At 34.5% G+C, this 6,198-nt stretch overlaps 1 protein-coding gene and 1 long non-coding RNA gene across 6 annotated transcripts in view; one reads left to right on the top strand and one right to left on the bottom strand.

Moving 5' to 3' along the window:
- Positions 1-6,198, top strand: part of Ehbp1 (EH domain binding protein 1) — a 270,123-nt gene that overhangs the window by 189,118 nt on the left and 74,807 nt on the right. The gene's annotated exons all lie outside the window — the stretch shown is intronic.
- The window catches only part of LOC125356247, a 17,609-nt gene continuing 13,634 nt past the window's right edge, over positions 2,224-6,198 (bottom strand). The window contains exon 3 of the long non-coding RNA XR_007211841.1: positions 2,224-2,236. This is a non-coding gene — a long non-coding RNA (uncharacterized LOC125356247). The remainder of the gene's footprint in view (positions 2,237-6,198) is intronic.

A 6,198-nucleotide genomic window follows, 5' to 3' on the forward strand; every position in this document is an offset into this window, starting at 1 on the left:
AGATTCTTATCTCCAGTTAACCACCAAAGAAGCTGGACATGGAGCTGTGGCTCCAGTGGTAGAGCACTAGCCTTGAATAAAACAGCTCAGGTACAGTGAGTGCCCAGGCCCTGAGTTCAGCCCTAGGGAAGGCACACACACACACAACAAAAGTTACTTTGTTGAATTTGTATAAACTGCTTCATATTTTATCAGGTTCTAGAAACCGTGGAACATTTGTATCTTTGTATTTTTAAATACAAAATTTAATAATTAAGGGGCTGGGAATGTGGCTTAGTGGTAGACCACATAAACAGAAAAGGCCAAAAGTGGTGCTTGGCTTAAGAGGTAGAGTGCTAGCCTTGAGCAAAAAGAAGCCAAGGACAGTACTCAGGCCCTGAGTCCCAAGCCCCTGGACAGGCAAAAAATAAATAAATTAATAATAATAATAATAAAATCTAAACATATAGCATACTATAAATTGATTTTAACTCATAATACTTGATATTTGCAGGCTCTGTTTGGCAAGTAGATTTAAAGAGTCAATTTACCTATGAATGAATTTTACATTTCTTAACAATTATTATGTAGCATCATTGAACATTTGGTCTGTGTCATGCATGCTTCTGAGTACTTCCACACAGGTTTTCTAATTTAATGACTGTTGCAGTTATGAGTTTGGTTATCCCCATGAAGTGACAGCCAGAGCCTGGTGCCAGTGGCTCATGCTTAGCTACTGAGGAGACTGAGATCTGAGGATTGAAGTTTTAAGCCAACCCAGGCAGGAGAGTCTGTGAGACTCATCTCCAGTTGCCCACCAGAAAACGGGAAGTGGCACTGTGGCTCAAAGTGGTAGAGTGCTGGCCTTCCTTGAAAACATTCAGGGACAGGGCTGGGAATATGGCCTAGTGGCAAGAGCACTCGCCTCCTACACATGAAGCCCTCGGTTCGATTCCCCAGCACCACATATATGGAAAACGGCCAGACGTGGCACTGTGGCTCAGGTGGCAGAGTGCTAGCCTTGAGCAGGAAGAAGCCAGGGACGGTGCTCAGGCCCTGAGTCCAAGGCCCAGGACTGGCAAAAAAAAAAAAAAAAAACCAGAAAATGTTCAGGGACAGAACCCAGTCCCTGAGTTAAAGCCCCACCACCCACCAAAAAAAAAAAAGTGACAGCCAGAACTAAACCTAGATAGTATGATTTCAGTTATTAACATTATCAATGCATTGTCTTTTATTTCTTGCTTCGTTATCTTTCTGACATCCTTATGAAAAAGGAATGGTTATTGTTCTAAAGATTAGAAAAAATGAGTTTGAAAAAGATACTTTTCCAGCAGAACAATGCCATACATTTATCCCACTATAATTATCTAATTATAAATCTCTCCTACTCAACTATGAGCTATTCAGAATTCAATAATTTGATATTCCTAGCATAAATATTCATCAATGTTTGATGAATGGATGAATGAATGAATGAAGGGAATAATCATTTTTAAAGGATTGTTTTCATATTCTCTAGGTGGCATCTAATAAAAATGTTTAAATGAAGAATTTGCTATAAGGAATTTCTTGGTAATAAAGATTTTAAATTTTTTAAAAACATTTCCTTGAGGGTATTTACAGCAAAATGGATTATTATTGGACAGAGAAATTTCTTTACACTGTCTCAGGTCAGTTTAAAATGGCATTACTTTTGCCACTTAAGGACTTAAGGCTACCTGACTCTTTTGTTTCTTGCTATTGAATCTCGTGTTATGATACCTCTACTTAATTATTTCCTTATTCCCTCCTCTCTTCTCCTCTCCTTTCCTCTGAGCACTATCCCTCAGCTTCTTTTTGCTCAAAGCGAGTGCTCTACCACTTGATCCACAGCTCCACTTCTGGCTTTGTTTTTTTTTAGTAGTTTATTGGAAATAAGAGTCTCATGGATTTTCCTGCCTTGGCTAGCTTCAAAGTGCAATCCTCCCATCTCAGCCTCCTGAGTGGCTAGGAGTATAGACGTGAGCCACTGGTGCCTGGCTCTGCCTTTCTTTAAAAAAAAAATTATATATATATATATATATGTATATATACATATACAAGTTCTTTATACGTACCTGCTTTTTCCATTTTCTGAGACTGATATTAGAATTCAGCTTCCAACTCTGCCCTAAAGCACGGCATTCTACTAGGCCATTCTCTCTTTTAATTATTATAGCCTACTGTTAGTATTAGGCTGCAAGTCTAGGAAGCAATTTCTAAGACATTGAAAGCAAATCTTAGTCTGAGTGTGTATGGTGGTTATGCCTATAATCTCAGGTATTAGAGAATTAGATCTCCTGGGTTCAAGGCAGGTAAAAGTATGCCCCCCCCCAAAAGAAAAAGAAAAAAAAATTTTAGTAATCTTATGTGGTAGATCTTTAGGAACAAACTGTACATAAGTTATTCTTGGGAAATTTTTGAGTTATAATTTATCTTGATAACACAGGTATTACATACTTTTAATTTTTGCCAGGATTACCATTGCATGTGTTAATGAGAACTTGATTGAAGTACAGTTGTCTTCTAAGTCTTTGTTAAGGAAAGTCATTTAAATTTCAAAGTCATTTGAATCTTTGTACCATTGAAGGGAGAGGGGTGAATACTAGAGATCAGAGCCCTTGCACATTTTAAGTCAAGATTTCCAGCCCCTTTGGGGGGCTTTAGATGCCCATTAAACTGTTTTAGTCATTCCCTGAAAATATTCTTTTCTATAGAAGACAGTTTTTATTACTCTTTTTTTTTTTTTAGTTTTTTAGTTTTCATTACTCTTGATCTCTGTAATTTAGGGCATTTGTAATATTTATGGTATTTATCGTTTTCCAAGTATACCACCCAGGCATTTGGCAGCCTTAGCATCTAACCATTATATCCTCCAAAGGAACATTTTTGATTATGTAGTATTTATAAAAAAAAAAAAATTTTACATATAAAAACACAAACTCTAAGAAAAGATAGTATTTTTAAAATATATTTTATTACTCTATTTCTCCATATATTTTCTTCTACATATGTCAGAATAGACTTTTGCCATCTAGTTTATGTAAGACACTTTTACTTATTGCTTTGCATTGGACTATAAGTAAAAAAATGATTAATCTGAAAAATAATATAATGTACAAAAGTACATTTAACAAACCTACCATTATTCATGATCATGTAATAGATGAAAGAGATTTTATGTTCCAGAATTTAGGATTAATATACTCTACTACAATAGTTCACTCTACTAATACTCCTTTTTTTTTTTTTTTTTTTGGTCAGTCATAGGAGTCGAGCTCAGCGCCCAGGCACTGTCATTGAGCTCTTTTGCTCAAGGCTAGCACTCTACCACTTTGAGCCACAGTGCCACTTATGGTTTTTTGGTGGTTAATTGGAGATGAATCTCAAGGACTTTCCTGCTTATGCTAGCTTTAAATTGCAATCCTCAGATCTCAGCCTTCTGAGCAGATAGGATACAGGCATGAGCCACCAGTACCCAACTAATACTCTTAATAACACAGTATTTCATTGTTCTCAGAATTGTTGGGATATTTATAAAGTATTTTGAACCTACTGGAAGAATGATGCCATATTACTTTATTTTTTAATGAAGAAAATATTTATAAATAGGAACCTAAAATGAGAATGCAAGATAAATTTTCAATCTCATTTACAATCATACAATCGGTGAATTTATGAATGTTTCATGTTTATTCAGTAATAATTTATGTGGCATGAGTGCAATTTGCAGAAGTTGTTATATATCTGGAGACTTCTTAAAAGAAATATCAGAAGAGAATTACAACTGTCTTATAAAAAAAAGACTTGAAGTTTTTCTCTAATATTTAAGCTACCAGTATAATTAACCTATCCATTATACTTAACTGGTATCAGAGACACTTAGCAGGTGGCAGAATCAAACTGCAAGTTAGCAGCAAATCTTAGAAGGTTTGCAGTAATTGTCTTCACAGGTCTACAGGAATGTTTAAAGCCCCTAAAGAAAACTATGTATGAGAAAGGATTTTAGTTTGATCAGTCCTTACTTAGCTGATTAAACTAGTGATCTAATAAGAAAAACATAAAAAATATAGAAATAGTGACTTTTTCCTACCTCTGGAAATAAGTCCAAATGGCTTCTTTGCTAAGAATGAAGAGAATGCAAGCTGCTCTTTTAAAAGCTAATTAAACCTTTAAAGGGTATTTTGTTGCCATGAAGGGTAGGATATCAACATTGTACTTTTGATGTTGATTGGAAAATATTGATTTAAATGGGACTGGTCTGCCATGCTGATAATTGTAGCAGACTTAGATAAAATTACTAGATTTTTCTCCAGATAATTAAAGAAACCATTACCATCTGATTGTTTTTAAAACTATTAAAAGTTATTTTTATATAACCTAATAGTGACTTTTTCTGTATTTTCACATATATGCGTGTGTTCTATATATGTCATCATAAGATATGTGTGATAAAATATGTTTAAGAGTATGGGCTGATACATGTATATTTAAGATTAACTTATATATTTATAAATATTGTTACATTTAAGTAGCTCTATAAATCAAAGCTTTACAATTAAGCTCAGTCTAAAATTTTTATTTTTTCTATTGTACATATTATCAGTTCTGTTATTAGAAAGAAATAGGTTTTAACTTTTTGTATAGTTGCATTTTAGAGAAGTATGCCAATATAATTATATGTCCCACATAAATATCTCTGTACAAGAGAGTGGGGTTTTCTCAGCAATTTAAATAGTAGTTTATCTATTATGTCTAAATTTTAGTTGATTTGAAGTCTGCCATTTTTAACAATGGTTATTAGAATTCTTAGAAAACATATTGTTAGCTTGCTAGCATATCTTCACAGTCTCACAAAATACCAGCATTGTTGGGAAGAAATTCCTCAAACATCTTTTCTATTATGTGACTACAAAAGTCTTATTTATTCAATAATGCCATGAACCACATGAAGCTAGAGCTAGGTGTCTTAACATCAGGAACACTCCTTTTAAAATGCCACTGTTAATAGCCATGGACATTTTCCATGTGACTGTAGGGTTCAACATCCCAGGATGATATAACCATTGCTAAAGCTGTATTTTATATGATTTATTCTGTTGTTGCTCAGCATGCAGAGTAGTGTTTAAATCGTCATTCATTTTATTTTTTAATGTTTCTTTTGTTCCCTTTATCATGTTCTGGCTTTCCCAAAGCTATATGCCTTGAACCAAGTCACATGTGCATTACTAATTGTGTGCTATTGTATTTACAGTTCCTAGTGGTGGCACTGTGAAGCTACTAATTCCTTTGCTTCACATGATGTAAAATAATCTGAATGTCTTTGATAGCAGTGAAACAGTATTAATTGTTTTGTACATTTCTTGGTCACTCTTCTTAGGTGGTCTTCATAATCTATTAGAACTTTCAGCCAGATTTTTGTAATGTCATGCCTCCAGCAGTGATTAAATTGGTAATTAATGAACAGTCTTTGGCAATGTAAACCACATCCCGTTAATTTTCCCTTTTGAGTTTTTAGAAGTTGTCTTCTATGTCAGAAATCATTGAGCCACCTTGTTATGGCCCCTTGGCATGAAACCACAACGACTTGAATTTTGCAGCCATTAGTAGATCAGAGCAGTAATTTCACAGTATTTTGGTCAAGGTAATTATAATACCAAGAACAGAGTAGATTTGAAAATTCACGAGAGAAGTCCAGAAATACCAGGTGAGCTTCCTTGTGTTCACTGGAACGTTATGATTAGTTTAATTGGTCTTTGTTTGATTTTAGCCGCAGAATCTATTTGTGCCACAGAGATGCAGTGACTTTATACTTGAATGTTTCTGACCTCTTTTGACATGGTGGGTGCAAAAATGAGCCCTTTGAAACAGTCCTCTTTCCAAACAGGGGTTAAACTGAGTTTTGAAAATTATGGGGGGAGGGATCTTTAACTAGTTTCGTAATGCTCTATTAGCAAACTTATTTTCTATTGTTGTCTTAGTAAACTTGCAACTATATTCTTTTATTTTTTTCTGTTAGTCCTGTTTTTGAGATATGCTGATGTATAGTTACAAGAATCTGGAAATGTCTAATGAGGGTGAAATTGAAAGGTGGCTTTTCTTTTTGTCACAAAGTTGAAAAGAAGTATCTTGACTGACTGCTTGTTTATCCGTATATTACATTGTACACACCAGAATTTAAAGTCACTTGCCTGTTGGCTT

The sequence above is a fragment of the Perognathus longimembris genome, chromosome 8 (genome assembly GCF_023159225.1).
Source record: "Perognathus longimembris pacificus isolate PPM17 chromosome 8, ASM2315922v1, whole genome shotgun sequence".
NCBI classification, from domain to species: domain Eukaryota; kingdom Metazoa; phylum Chordata; class Mammalia; order Rodentia; family Heteromyidae; genus Perognathus; species Perognathus longimembris.